The 20,515-nt window shown below is 39.9% G+C and overlaps 1 protein-coding gene across 1 annotated transcript in view; it reads right to left on the minus strand.

Moving 5' to 3' along the window:
• hmcn1 (hemicentin 1) overlaps window positions 1-2,369 on the minus strand; it is a 76,314-nt gene extending 73,945 nt beyond the window's left edge. Inside the window, exon 1 of the mRNA XM_034210129.1 lies at window positions 2,302-2,369. The gene's annotated coding sequence lies outside the window, so the exon portion shown is untranslated. The remainder of the gene's footprint in view (window positions 1-2,301) is intronic.
• Window positions 2,370-20,515: the final 18,146 nt, after the last annotated feature.

A 20,515-nucleotide genomic window follows, 5' to 3' on the forward strand; every position in this document is an offset into this window, starting at 1 on the left:
ATTATGATGATGCATTGTTAAATTACATGGATACTTTCAAAATTAAAACTATAAGTAAAACTACTATTTTGCAAACTTGCAAAACTCGGTAATGATCTGTTCACATTATTTGTCCAGATTAAAATTGTAAATACAAAAAAAAGGTTTGAATGAATCCTAGGTAATGTATTAGCATCCTTTTATCAGCAATACACAACATAAATACCCAACATGTTGTCTTTAATGCCTCAATGAACTTTGTAGCATTTAAAGATATGATGCCTAGTGTTAGAAATTAAAATCAATGTTTTGATGGCATAATGTACCTTAAATGTACCTTTAGTTTAAATGCTGTTTTATACTGAAAAACCAGACGTTCTTGTGCACCAGTTAGACTTTTATTCTGAAAAACCTTCACCTCCGGTTAGCATGAGGCTAATATACCATTTCCTATAGAGGTGAATTTAGCAGCGATATGATATGATGTTGCACACCGAAACCTACTGATTTCAACACTACAACTATAGACATCGAGATATTATTATTGTTGGATATTAAATGAAGGTACAGTTTATTTGAGTACGTTATCGTTTACAGATGTGGGTAGCATGTCACAACATTCGGAACGACCGGAAATCAAATTGCTGTGAAGGATTTCCTGTATTTTTTGGAGTATTGATTACAGCGTTTAGAATGTGTCAAATGAAAAGTCATGAAAGAGTTAAGGAGGAGAAAAGGCGTGTTTAGATATATATTGAATGTACAATGTCTGTATCATGTGATATGCGTAACAACGGACATTAAATACACGGAGAGCCGGCCCCCAGGGAGGAGCCAGGAGAGGCTATATAAACAACGAAACCTGAGGGGTTCGGCCTCTTTCTCTCTGCTAACAAGGGCCAGATGCACAGCTGTATTTCTGTTGGATCGTATCCTGTTTGTGACTTTACCGCGCCTTTTTTATTAATTAAAGTACCAATTTGAAAACATCTCAGAGACTCCATTTAGTCTCCCTTTTTAAGCTTCTCTTTCCTGGACGCGAGAATAACCATCAAAGTTAACACTAGACAATTGCTCCAACAAAATGACAGCCACAGCCAATACAGTCTAGGAAACAGTGTGATTGTATGTATAATTATGATTAAGTATTCAATCTGTATTGCTTATACGCTTTGTGAAGTTGTTGGGGTATAAGACAAATAGTGTCTGCAAGGGGTTCAATAACCAGCTAGGACGCATAACCCCAAGAGTAACATCTGGAATGGACTGACCCATCAATTTAGGACATAAAGGGTCGGTGGGGAGTGTTAGGTGAAGAGACAGGAATCCTCGGTCTCTGCTGGACCCTAACATCTCCCCTCTAGACAGTTCCCCACTACCCCCCACACTAAGCCTGATGACCTCTCTGTGCACTTTTGTTCTTTTGGCTTAAAAATACAGTATGAAATGCTTCTTAAAATCTTCACAGATTAAAGTAATGTCACAAGAATTTCCATTGCAAAAAAAATGCAATCCATCTATATTTTCCATGCACTCAGTCTAAAACGTATTCAGGTGAAAAGGTGATAGGATGAAAAACAGACCCAGGAATGAAGCAGCTAGTGAGAGGAAGCTGGATCTCTTCCATCCTACACACAACACGCTCGCACACAAGATTAACTGGAGCACATGCCAAGGATGCACAGGATTGCCAAAATCTTTTTCTTCAAAGGACATTCTTATCTCTGTCCGTGTCCGTCCATCTCTCTGACAGATTTAGGCATGAAGAGTACCAGCTTTGCATTTGTTCTGCTTTGCTACACAAAAGTGTTTCGGCACAACTTCCTTTCTTTCTCAGAGTGATTACACAAACATTGGAACTCTGTTTAGCTGTCTGGCCATTGTATGTTTTTGTTTATACATGTGTTTGTAATGGTGCAGGAAGGCAAATTAACTTGGTAAAGAAGAACATTTTTGTAATTTGCAACATAAGGGCAACATATGACCATATTAATTGAAAGTTTCCCATAAATAAAATGCATTATTATTATTATTATTATAACCAAGTGTGATAGTTGAACCCCTATAGCTACACTATATGAATGAGGAAAACTGGGAACATTCATCCCAAGTATATTGTAAAAATAAAGAGAAAAAAACATTGCTTGAAAAAACTTTATTCAATGTCCTGTACACTAACCAATCAGGTGGTCTTAATCAGCTAACCCATGTTTCACCCATATATCTTGCATGGTCAAGGCCAGATGACTTAATGCTACAGCGATAGCATCCAGGCTAATGCTGCTGTTTCCTTCTCTTGATGAATGTGATCTCAGAACCCACCTGAACGTACAGCTCTCTCAGCTCATCCTGGAACTTCTTGGGATCTGTTGTGATTGTAACGGGTCCAATCTCTGCAAAAGAAACAACAGAAAGAAGCTCTGTGATTAATAGGGCCACAGGCTGAACTCTGCATCAGATGAATAACTCAAAGCATTTTTGTTTCCTAAATTCTTGTCCTTAGCCAAATATTGCTTTTGGCAGTTGTGGACCGATATCCAGATTCAAATGTCACAGTATGAAATGCAGTGAGGAAAGATTTCAGGAAAGGAAATACATTTAAACTAACAGAGAAAGGAGGGAAGGAAATGTGAGAAAGTTGCTTATAGAGAGATACATTAAACATACAAAAATAAATGACATGGAAAGTTGGAATTTACTCTTAACATGTTTATCACGACAGATTCAGATTCAAAGATTCAATGTTTTTAATGTCATACAGTACACAGCTACAGTGTAGTTGAAATGAAAAACTTGGGTCCCAGGTTCCTCAAGCAATGCAATATAAATATATAAAATACATAAAACACATTTTAAGAAACAATAACAAATTGTGCAAGCTTAGGTGTTTAGCAGTCCTTTTGCCTGTGGAATTAAAAAAGTCACTGAGTCTGGTGGTTTTAGTCCTGATGCTGCGGTACCGCCTGCCAGAGGGCAACCCTGTCTCCTAAAAATTACGTTCCCACAGAACTAAACTGCATTCTGAATTACGTTTAGCTTGAAACGTATTTACTCCCACGTTACGTTCGTTATGAACGTATCTAAAATACGTTTATTTTCTACATATCTTCTAGAAACATATTTTCTCCCACGTTACGTTCCTTATGAACGTATCTTAAATACGTTTATTTTCTACATATCTTTGCCATTTATTGTCTTGCTTATAATAATGATAATAGTCATTTATAAATATCATTTTAGAGCACACATTTGAAATCGAGAATCAGGCTTGATATATGGTTAAATTAAAATCAGTAGGCGAGGCTGTAATTTCGCCAGCTGTTACTCTCATGAGCGAGGCAGAAAATAATAGTTTTAACATGACAAAAAGCTGCTGTGTCGTTTACCTCAAACATTAAAACAAATCCAGAGTTACGTGTTTCTGTACTTCCTCTAAGAAGAAAAGACAGTAAAAGAAGAGCTCTGTGGCTTCAGGCTTGATCGCCGTTCAAATGACAGCGTTGGTTTCCCCAAAAGTGGGCGGGGCTGTAAAGTGACGTAGATTTTACTATCATCTATTATTCAAAACCATTCTATTTATTCTAACGTAAATTACATGCCAGTGTTTTATCTTTTTATTTATTTGTTTTTATTTTAAATCGTATAAACGTCTGTGAGGAAAATAAATGGGGTTTAGAGCCTCAAAATACTGAAATCTGTATTTTTTAAAAATATTTTCCTTCTAATTTGTTATTCTTTTCTAAATAACACACTGTTATTTACTCAACAATAACACACAATTATCCTTGTTTTTATTTATTTGTTTAATTCTATAATCTTGGGCTTTTTAGCCGTAAATAAAGTCACCAGAAACAGACGGGACATTTCGAGATTTAGGATGGCCGAAGACACTACACTACCCATAATCCCCAGCTATCGTTTGGGACTACAGTCCCGTTGACTAACCCCGTGATGTTGGAGTGGCAGTGCGCCAAGGTTACGCCGAGCGTCAAGCTCTTTGAAATGGAACGAAACCACGGCAGACTATTCAAAACTGGACTCGAACGCCCCCCGAGAAATACACATGCTGGCTATTGTGTTTCGCAACATGTTCTCTATGGCACGTATCTACTGGGAATTGTAGTTTTAAAAGACGTTTTCCCCAAAATTAGAAGTTGCCAGTATTAAACTGTGTACAGCCCTGGAGGTTTAGGCGATAGGAAACACATTGGTGTGTACACATTTAAAACATGTAATTACTAAATGGGTAAAAATCGCTTATATCCATAATGGGCAGCATTAATATATACCCACACGACAGCTCATTGTTACTTTGTAATTCTACTCCACTACAATTCAGAGGTTAACCTGGTATTTTTACTCCACTACATTTAGTTTAGTTACTTTGCAGATTCTGATTAATGATGTGAAATATAAACAACCCTTAAAGCAGACTTTAGTTACACCTGAGTAAAATTCAGGGAAGGTGATTGTCAAGTGCCAACAATCAGGAGAGATATTTGATAGGTGGTGCTTGAGAAGACGAAACATTTATCTGCAGATCTCTATAAAGTATATTCATTACTCGTTATTCTCTACTAATAGTTAATTAAAAACTGTATAATGGCTATTTTGCACATCCCTTTCAAGATTTCAAGATTTTCTAAGGTTTCTTGATCATATACACAACTTGGGTCGCAGGTTCCTCAACAGCGCATTACAAGACATCTATCAATATGTGTGTACCTCCACCATTAAACTGTCATATTCTGCACATTTCTTATTCTATCTACATACATAAGAGTATAATTAATGTGTATAATATCAGTTAAAAGAAGTGCTTCAACATAGTTAACATTGCAGGAAAGCAATATATTAGACGTTAAGTACTTTGTCAGGCTTAATATTCATCGGTAGATAGATACCCCCAAAGCTTTTTTCTTGTTTAAAATAAGACCTTAACCTAAAGTATTCTTTAATGTGTTAATAAAGGTTAATTCGTTTTTCTGTTTTGCACATCCTCCTATTAATATCTTTGTACATCCGGCACTAAACTGTTTTATTGTAGAGATCACTTATAGTATCTTCTTGACTTTTTATATTCTATATTTCTATCATTGACCTTCTACTTTCCCCCTATGAAAGTATGTACTCTTAATATTGTTTTCATCAAATAACATTATTCAACAAAAATAATTCAATAACGTGCTTTAACCACTAGGCGGTGCACACAAGGTACACACAGCATACTAATAATAACTTTGTATTATGAGTGTAGAACACTTATGTATGTATAACATCTGAAGATGTGTAGTTTTATTCATGTTTTTACATAATTTTACAGGATATTGCTATATTATTTCACATGTTTTACTTCTACACATTAATATCTGATTTGTAAAACATCACAGACAGAAAGGTATATCCGTCATTTAATGGTACGCTATTGAAATTCTGAATCCATAGATGTGTCTCCCATCACCCAAATCCCCTGACTATTCTCTCAACTCAGTATTTACATTCTTATATTCAAAGAAAATCAGTAATATCTTTAAAAACTACAAGTCCTTTTCTATCAGCTGTGCACCGTTATGGTGTAAATATAACCTATTATCTACCAATTGGATCAAATATAAAAGTCAGCCGAATTACTATTGATACTGCAAGGAGACGTATTTTGTGAAAAGAAATTGAAGATGTTGTTTAATTGTTGATATATTTATGATCCACATCAAGTATTCAGTTTTGGCGGCAGTTCCTCATGTTTGTCTAGAAGTCTTCTCATCAGGGCTCTATAAATAAAGAACTACGGCAGATGTATAATATTTAATGCAGCCGAACCGTGTATTACAATGCCGTTATGTGATGACTTCCAAAGAGAAAAGCAAGAACACTCTGAATTAGGTATTATTTTATTTTTCGTTTTCGGATATCACAACTTATTAACACCATATACCAGCGTTTATTGCGGCTAAAACATCCAATCAACGAGCTTCAAGCTGAGGATCTTGGGTAATCAGTTCGGTGGGTTTGTGGTGTGTATCGCTCGAAATGTCCCGCCTGTTTCCGGTGACTTTATTTACGGCTAAAAAGCCCAAGATTATAGAATTAAACGAATAAATAAAAACAAGGATAATTGTGTGTTATGGTTGAGTAAATAACAGTGTGTTATTTAGAAAATAATAACAAATTAGAAGGAAAAGATTTTAAAAAATACAGATTTCAGTATTTTGAGGCTCTAAACCCCATTTATTTTCCTCACAGACGGGAAAAAAGTCCGACATTATACGATTTAAAATAAAAACAAATAAATAAAAAGATAAAACACTGGCATGTAATTTACGTTAGAATAAATAGAATGGTTTTGAATAATAGATGATAGTAAAACGTCACTTTACAGCCCCGCCCACTTTTGGGGAAACCAACGCTGTCATTTGAACGGCGATCAAGCCTGAAGCCACAGAGCTCTTCTTTTACTGTCCTTTCTTGTTAGAGGAAGTACAGAAACAAGTAACTCTGGATTTGTTTTAATCTTTGAGGTGCAATAAACGACACAGCAGCTTTTTGTCATGTTAAAACTATTATTTTCTGCCTCGCTCATGAGAGGAACAGCTGCCGAAATTACAGCCTCGCCTACTGATTTTAATTTAACCATATATCGAGCCCGATTCTCGATTTCAAATGTGTGCTCTAAAATGATATTTATAAATGACTATTATCATTATTATAAGCAAGGCAATAAATGGCAAAGATATGTAGAAAATAAACGTATTTAAGATACGTTCATAACGAACGTAACGTGGGAGAAAATACGTTTCTAGAAGATATGTAGAAAATAAACGTATTTAAGATACGTTCATAACAAACGTAACGTGGGAGAAAATACGTTTCTAGCTAAACGTAATTGAGAATGCAGTTTAGTTCTGTGGGAACGTAATTTTTAGGAGACAGGGTTGCAGAGGGCAGCAGACAGAATAGTTTGTTGCTGGGGTGATGGGGGTCTTTGATAATCATGTGGGCCTTCTTCCTGAGCTGCTGGGTGTAGAGGTCCTCCATGGATGGTAGCTACGTCCTGGTGATGTGCTGTGCAGTTTTCACCACCCTCTGTAGAGTCTTACGGTTGAGGGTCTTAACATACCAGGCCGTGATGCAGCCGGTCAGGATCCTCTCTATGGTGCACCTGTAGAAGGTCAGGATCCTCTCTATGGTGCTCCTGTAGAAGGTCAGGATCCTCTCTATGGTGCTCCTGTAGAAGGTCAGGATCCTCTCTATGGTGCACCTGTAGAAGGTCAGGATCCTCTCTATGGTGCTCCTGTAGAAGGTCAGGATCCTCTCTATGGTGCTCCTGTAGAAGGTCAGGATCCTCTCTATGGTGCACCTGTAGAAGTTGCAGAGTATCCTGGAGTCCATGTTGAACCTCCTCAGCCTGCGGAGGAAGAAGAGCCGCTGTCGAGCTGTTTGGGTGATGGTGTTTGTTTGATGAGTCCATGTCAGGTCCTCAGTGATGTGGACACCTAGGAACCTGAACCTGCAGACTCTCTCCACAATGAAAATGTGAAGGTCTTTACTGACTTTAAAAAATACTTCCAATTATTTCTGTCACTAATGCACCAAAGCTGATAAGATCTACATGTCATAAACCAACATTTAGTCTAGATAGTAAGAAGATAAAGGAGACAAAAGTGCTGATTAATTAATCACACAACTATCATGTTATTGGCTTTTCTTTGATTGCAGACAAAATACTTGTTTTATTCATGTATTGTTTTGTTGTCATTTCAAAGAATGCTTTGGATTTTGCCAAAGTGGGGCCATCTTTTACTTTACCATAAAGGGAGAGCCCCCACCTCTATATAGGGACAACATGGCCTCTCACAGTGTTTCTCAACTTACTTTGTTCTATCCCTTAATGAGCTGCTAAGCCCCTTCTTGAGTGAAACTGTGTGACTTCAGCCACTGCAGCTGTGCTGTGGAATGAGCCTGATGAGGGGGTGCACCAAGCACACACACGTAGGCACACACACATACAGACACACAAGCACACACACACAAGCACACACACACAAACTGCAGTTTTGCACATGCAAGCAGATTGGGCAACAAGGTTTCCCTTGTTGAAGAGAGGGCAATTACAGAGGACCCCTTACTTTTGAAAAAGGATATTGAAGTTGAACTGTTTTACAACAGCCTTAAACTTTGTCTAGAGGCCAGGAGCCAAATTAAGAAGAGTTCCAAAACTCTATTAACATACTCAATGCTGAGAGCTTTTTATTTTCCTTCTGTCTCAAGTGATTTTTTTAAAGGAAAAGATTTAAGGCTGTTGAGTTTCACATCATTTTACACCACATGCAATGATGAATCAAAAGCCTTTTCTATTTCTTTTCTAAATGAGCATCACTTTACATTTCTTCTTGAAATGCACTCCACAGGCACCTTCAATTTCTATAATAACATACACAAAGAGGCAAGATCATTTTTCCAAATGACCCACTTTTTGGCATCCTTGTGAATCCTCAAGGTGGAGTGAAGGAACATTTGCTGCGATCAGAGGCACTTTTTAAACTAACATGGCAATGTGTCTGGCCGCTGTGAACGGAACATGGATCTCCTGCCAAACTTTTGTGAAATGGAAAATCTGACATCTCTTTCCTTATGGGAGAAGTTCCCATGGCTGTTGTAAGTATTCTTTAGACCGTTTTGGCAACGGTGACCCTAACCACAGCCACCTTCTTTACACCAGCACTATGGAAAACCAAAGCTAATACTCATGAACTCTAAACAGTATCAGACATCACAAACCCCAACAAGAAAAGCCAGGGGTTAAGTGCCTTGCCCAAGCGTTGTGTAAGGCAAGGGAACTCTTTACAGTATTTTTCCAAACACTATCAGAACCCTTTTTAGGCAAATCGAAAAATTCATTTTAAAAAACTCCATTTTCGTACCACCTGAATATTCTAAATGAAACATGTTTGAGGACAAATGATGCTGACTCCTCCTACATGGCTACAGATATAATGGAAATCTTAATACAGTCTACTGGCTGCCACACATGAAATAGTTGTAATGCTTTCTCTGTGATGACAAAGAACACACAAGTGGCATGAACATGGCCAACTGAATGAACTCAGAGAGAAAGAATGCTCTAGTCTAATGTCTGACAAGTGGAAACAACAAAAGAAAGAAACAGACCTACACCTCATCCATTTCTTCAATCTGTTGTGTTCTTGACACAAACGGACTTGAAATAAATGATCAAAACAAATACCTCCACTTTGATATTCCTCCAGCATTCATCCGTAATGTGGCTGTAAAAGGACGCATCTGCATATCACGTGCAAGCTTAAACGGAGACAGATAGTCTAATGGGATGGAACATACTGGGCATCTGTCCAATGGCTAACTCCCTCTTACCTCCACTGACATTGGGCTTCAATTAATTTGCCTGGGAATCAATCAGGCATTCGTAACGGAGTGAGTTTCTCTTTCCTTAGAACATCAGCAGCAAGGAATCTCAAGGCCAATGCAATGAAAGGTCACAGCCGTTAAGGTCTTCCAACCAAATAAATTTGGGTTTCGGCATCCATTCATAAGACAGGAGAGATTTGCAAGCTGCAACATGACAGACAATTGAAAACACATTGTACTGACATTTCTTCAAAGTTGTGACAATGATATGAGGAGGCACTTTGGGAAAGTTATGCTCTTTATATGCCCTGTGCCTCCAAGACCTTCTGCCAAAGTGGGGAGTTTTTTTTTAGCAGTGGCAGAAATTACTGTAATTTTTTCATTCCTGAAATCAAAGAGCAGGATTACCCCGGTTTATAAGAGCCATATTACAAAGCTCGAGAAAAACAGCGCTGAAAACAACAGATACCAAATGTACCATTCAATTCACTGGTCACTTCACTCATTCAGTTGATCAATTCCAGCAGCAAAACAGCCCAATGGAGGTGATCTTTTTCCCATTTATAGGGGCCGGTTCACTCATGATTCAATATTTGAATTAACTAAACATACCCAATATGACAATTATTCCAACTGATTCAATAACACACTGTATGTATGTTATTTACCAAAAAATGGTCAGGTAAGGAAAGCTCTTTAGCTCCCCCCATCCAAAAAACCCCAACAGGTTACACAACATGTAGCTGTTTCAGCACTTAACAGCAACAGATGCTGTAAACACACAGTGCTTTCTGTCATTCTGCTGACTCAGGGTAAAATATGCCAGAAAGAGAGTGGCTGTAATTCTGTCCGTCAGCTTTGAGGCATAATTCACTTAATCAGCTCAACTGAGAAAACACATGTGAAACAGCACATAGGGCTATTAGTTTGGCACAGTAAGGAAAATGTCCAGCACCAAACATGCTGCATGAAAAGGAGCCAACATGTTTTTAGACACATATGTGAGATAAGGCATGCAAGTCCATTTACAGCGTTATCAGAAATGAACACACTCACAAACAAATGTTTTGTGGACAAGAGGTCAACAATGTTATGCTATTAAATTAACTCATTATGAGCAGCCATCACTCTTAATAGAGTGCACACATATGTAATGTTTCTCTTGGGAATAGACAACAAAACTAAATAGGTCTCCGGACACTGTATGCAAACATGGGCAGCACTTAATTAACATTCTTTCTTTCATAATTGCTAATCCTCCTTTTATTCATGATGGTAACTATTAACTTTATTAACTATTTTATTCCTTTTTGATTGATACCCTTAATTATATTTGCTGAAATTGGCCTGCTTTACTTAGACACAGTGGAGAAACCGGCCTTTAAACATTTTCCCAAGTAGGACATTTCTGCCTTGTGAAAAACACGTGTTTTTTTTTTTACCAAGCTCATGTGTTGTCTACTTAAAGTGGGAAAGCACAGTTGGGCTGAAGTGGTTATTATTCCTCTCACAAAATAATAATCTCTGATTGGATTGAATCTCTGATAAAGTATTGTGTTTACAGTGACCCAGCCATGTGCTCACTGCTACAAACAGTACAACAAGATGTACTTTCGTCACACTGAGCCCAACTAATACACATTTTACTATTATAAGGTTTGAGATAATTTATCTAATAATGTATTAAACATTTATAAAATTGTGTGGACAGCGTACAGTTTACAAATGTCCATTTCCTGTCAGCCGTCTGTCGGGTATATTGTCTGCAATGCATCACAGACTGCCAATATTCCTGGAGATTGGATTGCAAATCAGCCAGCAGGCCACAAAACCCATGCTCAGTCTTGCCTCTGTATTTTCTCTCTCCCAATTTTCTTTTGGTCCCTTAATACTGTGCCTTACTATGTGTCCCCCTCTTTTCCTACTTGCCCTTGCTCTTTTAAACAGCATATTTTAACCTGCCTGACTTCAACAGCTGCTATCTAATGGAGGTTTAGCGAGCACGGAACTGACGACAGGCTTCATTTCCAACCACCACAAACTGAACTTGTGTTAGTACCGACAGAGAGACAGAGAGCAGGACCACCAGGCAGCTAAACTCTGCGAGCTGGGGCGCTGCCTCTTGTTTCACTTTATTTTACACAATTGGATGTGTCTCGGGTATATGCGCCCCACACCCACAGACCTCTAATAATGGCACTCACAATTTCAAATAATCCCACAAAGCCTTTCACACATAAACATAAAGTGAAACCCTATTGATGCACAAACCACACACAGGCATGTAATCCCTCCCAGATGCATATCCTGATGGATAGCGTGATCCGAAGACAGCTCCAAACTAATCCATCTGGCTTGATAACTGCATTGTGCCAGAGACAGGACAAAGAAGAGGATGCAACCCAATAAACATTTTAATTACGTTTGTGTCATATGTGTGGTTCTGAGGTAAAGCCAGTCATGGAACCAGGAAACATGGGGAACTTGCCGCAACTAGAAGACTCCCCATCTGTGTTTGTATATGTTTAAGTGTGTTTACACTTCAATCTGTGGGTGGTTCAAAAGTAATAATAAATACAAATACATCTGTATGATGTGTACCATTGATGTACACTTTACATATTAATTGGTTTATCAACATTTATATTGCAGTTAGAGCTTCTGCTTGGATTCAGTTTGACAATGTAACAAAGGTTAATCATTACAACATTAACAAACGGTTAAAGACTGTCAACAAAGCTTTCATTTAGAGCAACCAATATGTCACCAAAAGAAACCACTTCAAATTTGACCAATTAGATATATTTGTACCCATCAGCTCGTTCCTGGGCAGTTTGTCCTTAGTTTTGTCTATGCCTCATGAAATTACATAATTATTATCCTGTCCCCTCTCACCTTGTGTGAAGCTGACCGTTGAGCGGCCCAGACCAAGCAAGGAGGCAGAGGCAGAACGTCCAAAAATATAACCCGACGTGGGCATTTATTAAAATCATGTGCACAAAATTCACAGTCTCAATCCTGCTGTTCTCCTTGCACACATCCTGCAGCCACAAGGATCTCACACACCCTACCAGCCTTCACCAAACAGGAAACACAGAGCCTAAATACACCCACTCTAATCAGCACAACAAGACACAGGTGAGGGGGGAAGAGACAACACAGGACACCAGGTGCACACAATCATCAGCCACAGACATCAACTGTACTGTGCAATCACGCTAATAAAGTGCAATATTACCGGCCTGAAGCCGTCAGTCCATAGTGACGAAGTTACCTTCGTCACATTTCCTTCCCCCTCTCCCCAGGAAGCACAGTGTCTTTACAGTCTCGGCTTCGGGACAACCAGTCAGCCACCCGGTTTCAACGCCGCCTCCTCCGCCACCTCCAGCGGGGCCAGTGAAGCCGTTGTCAACCATGTCGTGATGCATGCCTTGGTCTGCCTCTAGCACGACCCAGGTTCTGTCGACTCCTCGTGGGTCCGGGTCCGCCTCCTCGGCCTGCAAACGCTGCTCCTCCTGCTTGTCTCTTGTCTCCTGCTGCTTGTCTCTCGTCTCCTGCTGCCTCAACAGCCGTGGCCCCCTGGTCCGTTCCAGGCATAGCCACCCCCAGCCGCGGTTCCTCTCTTTGGTCCCTCTTCTTTCCTCTCGTAATTTTCACCTCCTTACTTGGTCAAATCCCACTTCTGACACCAATTGTGAAGCTGACCGTTGAGCAGCCCAGACCAAGCAAGGAGGCAGAGCGTCCAAAAATATAACCCGACGTGGGCATTTATTAAAATCATGTGCACAAAGTTCACAGCCTCAATCCTGCTGTTCTCCTTGCACACATCCTGCAGCCACAAGGATCTCACACACCCTACCAGCCTTCACCAAATAGGAAACACAGAGCCTAAATACACCAACTCTAATCAGCACAACAAGACACAGGTGAGGGGGGAGGAGACAACACAGGACACCAGGTGCACACAATCATCAGCCACAGACATCAACTGTACTGTGCAATCACGCTAATAAAGTGCAATAGTACCCGGCCTGAAGCCGTCAGTCCATAGTGACGAAGTTACCTTCGTCACACCTTGTTTATATAGTATGGGGTATTTTGCTGTAAGAGAACATTTTGAAATTCCCAATCAAATAGTTTGTTTGTGTTTTATTCTCGGTGAAGTTTGTATTTTGTTGGTCGAACGCACTTATTGTAAGTCGCTTTGGATAAAAGCGTCAGCTAAATGCAATGTAATGTAATGTAATGTAAAGTTGGAGGTTTTTGGACAGTTTCTATTCTCACACACATCCATGTATTATTACCGGCTTTAACACAGCATCCCCTGCTTTCCTGTACGCCTTTTAATTTCTAAAAATGTCTTTCTGATGTCAATCATGATTTGTTCAGGATGTCCCACGTCACACTTTAGAAAATTCTCTGACCAAACTATGGTCTGCAGTTTTTTGGAACCGATGTGGTATCATGACTGAATATGTCATTATGCAGAAAAGATTGCAAGGGCCTCTCAGATACATTTGTTATATGGGGCTGTAAAGGCAAATGGCTTTGGCAGAGATCATACTTTTGTGCTTCTCCACAGTATTCCTAGAATACCAAATGGCAGAAAGAGTATAATTTTTGAAAAAGCCTGTCGGACCTTGTCTTCAAGGTTGACTTTAGACCTTGCCTGATTTTGAATGGTCTGGTCTTGACTTTTTTGGTTTCTGGGTCAAGCTATGATAAATCTTCTTAAAGGTCTTTGTCATCTTCACCCGTGAAAAATGTTAAACTCCAAAACAAAAAAAGTCATGGTCATAAGTCATGGGGGAATCTTTTCACCAATAAAACAACAGCTTACAAAAACAAAGTGATAACAAACCTGACCCCACCTCTGATAGATAGTGTTGGGCAAGATCTCTCTTTACCATAACGCATCACAGCAAAGAGGTAGGACAGATGTTAATTGTATTACCTTGACAACATAATAGGGATGAGCGGGAGGACTGGAGAAGAGGATAAAAAAGACAAAGCGGTGGCTTAGAGAGGCATCGGAAAGAGTTAAGCCTTTAAATGCCACTAACTGAAAGGGCACAGCAGCAGACACACAGAGAACCTTGTGACGATTCTACGGATGGCCTCCATTGTAAAAATACAAGCCAAAACCTTGAGACTTGGCTGAGGGTGATTCTATGATTCACTCTAAAATAAATAACCTTTACATTTAAATGTGGCCTTTTAACTGCATAAATGTACCTCAATAAAGTAGAATGCTTTAAAGTGGACCTATCATGCTATATTTGACAAATATATTCAGGGCCGCCCCTGGCCAACTTGGGGCCCCAAGCGACATTGTGAGATGAGGCAACCGACAGGAGTGAAACAAAAACATTTTGGAAACAAAGTAGGCTACTTTGCAAATATAATTCCTGTTTATTATTATTATCAACACTTTTTTATGCAGTGAGGTAAATGGTTGTGCATGTATGTCGTTCAGTATGCGTTTACAGGTTAATACGTCTGCATTTCCTGCCAAATACTAGCCTCAAAAAGATTAAAATATAATTAATGCAAATAAACTACTTCTACTACTAATAATAATAATCATAATCATAATCAATTCAATAATATAAATACTATATTATTTTATTATAATATAGTTGTAATATAGTCAAGACAAAACATGCTTATGACATGCTCAAAAACTGATATTTCTTAAATCTGTATTCAAATGTAGTTCCCTCTGTCAGCAATGTATCAACAACCACACACACATTTCTATCAGTATTTCTCTGTGTTGTGGTTGACATGATGATGACTGTTAGGAGTTAAGGGGAGAGGCTGAGCATCACCATGAAATGTGCAAATTGACATAAAAATGAATATAAGGGGGAAAAATGCTCCATGTTTTTTAGGCTGTAAACTTTAACTGTTATGTAAGCCAACTAGACAGACAGTTTATCACTCTTCCTCCTGTACATTAGCAGATAAAAGGCATAACATACTTGAAGAATGTTAAATAAAGAATGCTGGAAATAACTGCATCTCCATTAGCCTATATGCTATGCAGAGACTGCCTTCTTCATGTCGTGAATTGCAGCTGATGTTTTAATATGGCAATTGGCAATTTGACTTATACAACATTCGCAAGTTGTACATTTGACAATAACCCACCTTCGAGTGATGCTCTAGTTTCTTCAAGTTTTTTTTTTTTCCCTCTAGCTTGCGCCGGACTGAAACTGTCTTTTCACCGAAATCTCTTCACCTGCACTAGTGGCCGTATCAAAGCCGTGATTGGTCAGATGTCGATTCATTGCAACGGTGTCGGGTTACAGACGTGCTCCCCTGGTCACCTCTCACTCTCCCATGTCAGCCGGGGGTGCGCGGAGAACTGCGCACAGCAGCTGAGGCCCTCTGGGCGGGGCCCCCTGCGCAAGGCGGGGCCCCATGCAGCCTGCGTGATTGGCCTGTAGGGAGGGGCGTCCTGAATATATTGTCGGGCCATACTTTTTAAAAAAAAATACCAAACAGATCATCAGTGGCGGTGCCAGGGTATGGCTGGGATAGGCTACAGCCATACCAAGAAATGGCTTAGCCCTACCTTAGCCCGACCATGAAAAATGATGTTAAAGTAAGTAAGCCTGTTGATAACACGGCTTGCGAAAATCTACCGGTCGTGTCCACAACACACAAACTGATCTTGCTGTAACAACAAGTGCACGTTACTGACGCAATATGGTTGAGACCATTCGGGCTTATGCTAGAGGGGTGCAAGGAATAGTCTAAGTAGTGGGCCAGTTTTATACACTAAAGGTGTGGACATTCTCTCGCGTTATAATATCAGCGCGGCCGCGGTCAGATCAAAAGGCCTCCGAATGCAATTTGAACAGACCTACAGCCAATCAGAGCAACGAAACGTTGGGTCTGCTGCGTCATGCATTACTGAAACGTCACGTTCACAGTGAAAAGTACGGTGGCCCTGAAGTGCAAGACACTACAGCATTTCAGAAACACCACAGCATTTCACAAAACACAACAGCATTTCACAAAACACTACAGCATTTCACAAAACGCCACAGCATTTCAGAAAACGCCACAGCATTTCAGAAAACACCACAGCATTTCACGAAACACCACAGCATTTCAGAAAACGCCACAGCATTTCAGAAAACACCACAGCATTTCACGAAACACCACAGCATTTCAGAAAACGCCACAGCATTTCACAAAACACAACAGCATTTCAGAAAACACCACAGCATTTCACATTGGACGGAAAGGGTATTCCTTTAGGGAGAACACTTCTTGTTTGTGATTGGACAGAGCCAGCCAGAGAAGCACTGCTGTGATTGGTTGTTTTTGCTGCCAGTCAAGAAATGACGCTTCGTGATTGGTCAACACCCGACAGCGAAATATGTCCCAACACATCAGCCGTTAGCACACACTCAGAGCTAACAGCTCCTCATATCTGTTCAGAAACTGGACAAAAGTTAAACAAGTACAAACCACAAACTGTCTGTGTCATGGCGAATACAGTCGCTGCTTTATTTATGTCTGTATGACGTTGTTGTGAGTGTGGACGGAGCGGCTACAGGTTAGTTTAGCCTGATGGATCCGATTCCATTCAGAAAACACGCATTTTAAAAGCTTTTCGCCTGCCGTCTTATCTGCAGACTTGTCAAAGCGTTAATTCATGGTTTCAACTAACCGTTATCAGTATGTTGTTACTTCGGTATCACTTTGAAACGTGTATTACAATGAAATCACGGTCAAATATGTTCATTTTGTTGTAATTGGTATCTCCCATAGATTTACATGGAGATACGCCCCGCCCCCTCTCAGCGCCTCTTGTTTGAATGACAGGAGCAAACACAGCTGACAGCCGCGGTGAATATAGTCTATGAGCGATTAGAGCGATGCGAATATTGGGTGGTCTACCATAGTATTTACATGGAGATAAGCCGCTTAAAAACCATGAATTAATAAAGCATTAATGATGTGTTTACTCCTGTCATTCAAACAAGACGCTGGAGAGGGGGCGGGCCGTATCTCCATGTAAATCCTATCGGAATTGGATCGACCAGGCTAAACTAACCTGTAGCTGCTCCGTCCACACTCACAACAACGTCATACAGACATAAATAAAGCAGCGACTATATTCACCATGACATAGACGGTCTGTGTTTTGTATATGTTGAACTTTTGTCCAGTTTCTGAACAGATATGAGGAGCTGTGAGCTCTGAGTGTGTGCTAACAGCTAACGGCTGATGTGTTGGGCCAATCACGAAGCGTCATTTCTTGACTGGCAGCAAAAACAACCAATCACAGCAGTGCTTCTATGGCTGGCTCTGTCCAATTACAAACAAGAAGTGTTCTCCCTAAGGAATACCTTTTCCGTCCAATGTGAAATGATGTGGTGTTTTGTTTTCTGAAATGTCATATTTTACGGCAACTCAAGAGGGCCATCACGGTCAAATTCCGAACATTTAAACATAGCCGACACTTCATTCTTTACTTTGTCCGTTATTATATGTAGAAGATTATACTTTTTCTCCGTCATGTTGTTTCCTTAGCAACAACTTCAAACAGGCATAGCCTACACTTCATTCTTTACTTTGTCCGTTATTATATGTAGAAGATATTAATTTGTTCTCCGTCATGTTGTTTCCATAGCAACAACTTCAAACAATAACAACTAACCGCTAGCCGCAAAGCTAGCATCACAGCCACTGCTCCGTTTTCGGAGACTTTGCACACGTTTTTCACAAACATGTTCACACGCTAGGAGTTCTTCCATTCGCTTCGTCTTGATCTGTAGATGTGATTTGATGTGTCGTGTGTCCCCCAACTCCTCTCCAAAGTTCAGATATTTAATAAAATACTCAGGGGAGTTTCCTGAATTTTCATGCCCAAAGCCAAGCACTAGGCCCTGGGTAAATTAAGAGGCTGATCTCGGGCACTTTTGTCCACTTTCCCTGGTGGTCGAAACTCAAGCCAGACATCCCTGGAATCGTCTCAGAGAGTAGATGATCAGTGGGGCCTTGTTTTTACTGAATGATGCGTTTTTTTTTATGGGGAATTAAAATATGAGCTTATTTTTAGGATTTTCGGAGACTTTGCACACGTTTTCACAAACATTTTCACGCTAGTATATAGAGTATGGGAGTACTTCCATTCGCTTCGCCTTGATCTGTAGATGTGATTTGATGTGTCGTGTGTCTCCCAACTCCTCTCCAAAGTTCAGATACTATATCAAAATACTAAAAGGTAAATAAAACATTAAACATCATGACAAAATAACAACCTGAAATATATGTATTCTATCTACACATTTCGTAATTATGTAATCTAGTGGCCTTATAAAAGTGTTGGCTAAAGTAACGCAGAATATTTTTTTTTTTTAATTGTAAATAATTAGAAACATTATTTATGTGCACAAGTAAATGGGACCCCATCACGCCACACATAACAAGCTGTCCCGAGTTCCTCCGGCTGCAGTTCCACAGACGGCCGGTGTGTGGCAGCAGAGCGCTGGGAGCAGAGGGAGGTGAGTATATGACGGATATGACGGATGACGGATGCGACGGAAATACACCCGAACATATCTGGTAGCCCGAACATATCTGGTACTGACAGCGGTACTACACTTCCTTTAGGTTGCTGGGCCCGGAAACACTTTTTCCCATTGACTTACATGGGGAAAGAGTGGTCTGTAACTCGTTGGATAATTTTTTTTTAACTAAATAAACTACCCATTATGAACACTTGTAGAGCCCTTATTAAAAACATTCGTTCCTCAAGTTGTAAAAATGTGCTAATAACGTTATTCTGAGAGTTATTTCCCTCTGCATTATAAACGCGCATCTAACCCACGGGACCGCGCCGCCCGGCACGTTCATGTTACGTGTCAGTACTACATGAGTTTATCTTTACCCATGGATGCACAATAACAACGGACCATATCGCCTTACTACCAGCCCACGGAGCTGTAATAATGGATATATTGCACATGTTTGCTGTAATTCATCATTTGTAAAATAGTATACTACATGGGCTGTATGATGTAAATCTTGTACCTTAAATGTTGTATTAAATAAAGTTAATATTACCGACGTAGATTAGCGTTCCTGTAGCTTCTTATTGCACTTGCAATTGTTTTAGTTACTTGTGGGCTACTTAACATGAATAATCACAGTTACTATCCTTTTACTCCATCACATTTCAAAAAGAAATAGGCTATTGTTATTTTAACTCCACCACAGTAATCCATCATCAGCTTTACTTTTTAGATAAAGTTTTAACTCACAATTGATCATAACAGGCTTCAACATATACATTTTTATATATTACCAAGTGGTTTCATGTACAACCCACACAAGTATCATGCTAAATAAAGCTCTGTTGCTTGGATATCACTAGATCCTGATGTCAGCGTAATATAAAAGTACATAACGATTGATGTGTAATTTAGCATAATTTACTAGCTAGCCGCTAGCTGCTAACTGCCGCCGCTAATCCAGTACCATGCTGTCATGAACGCGCGGTGCTGTTACGTGTACGCAAATTCACGTGCTTAATGTGAACGAGCCTTTTGGGCGGCGTGGTTAAAGTTGCGCATGCTCTATGAGTGCACATACGGGTACTTCTCAGGCATGCCGGGTAATCTGTGATGTTTCGCTCTCAAAAGTTGGGCCATTTTGTCATCATGCGCCATTGAGCAACTCTCATAGGAATTAATGAGGCCCCGCCTCCCACGCTGTATCCAGTTCTTATTATACATCCATGGCAACCATGCGCGGGAAGTCTTCTTCGCTACTTTTGTGGGAGACTACAGCGCCACTTACAGGCCTGGCATATGTACTACAGGGTCTCCAGCGCTTTCGAGCGGCAATGGCCGTGGTCCAACCCCCCATTCCCCTGATAGGTGGAGAGTTGCCCATAGGCGGAGCACCCCTTTTCTGACGTCAGAACAATTCAAATCTGTATCAGCTCCGTTGCAGCCCCGTTTTTAGAGATTTGGGTATGGAGGAAAAGAGAGAGGGTTGTGTTTTCTGACACTTGGCGAGTTCCCTGACACACCGGGGACACATATTCATGTATAAAAGACGTATAAAAGTGCATTTTGCATGATAGGTCCCCTTTAAATTAAATTGCAACAACCTCAACATTTTA

This window comes from Gymnodraco acuticeps, unplaced genomic scaffold (genome assembly GCF_902827175.1).
Source record: "Gymnodraco acuticeps unplaced genomic scaffold, fGymAcu1.1, whole genome shotgun sequence".
Classification (NCBI taxonomy): domain Eukaryota; kingdom Metazoa; phylum Chordata; class Actinopteri; order Perciformes; family Bathydraconidae; genus Gymnodraco; species Gymnodraco acuticeps.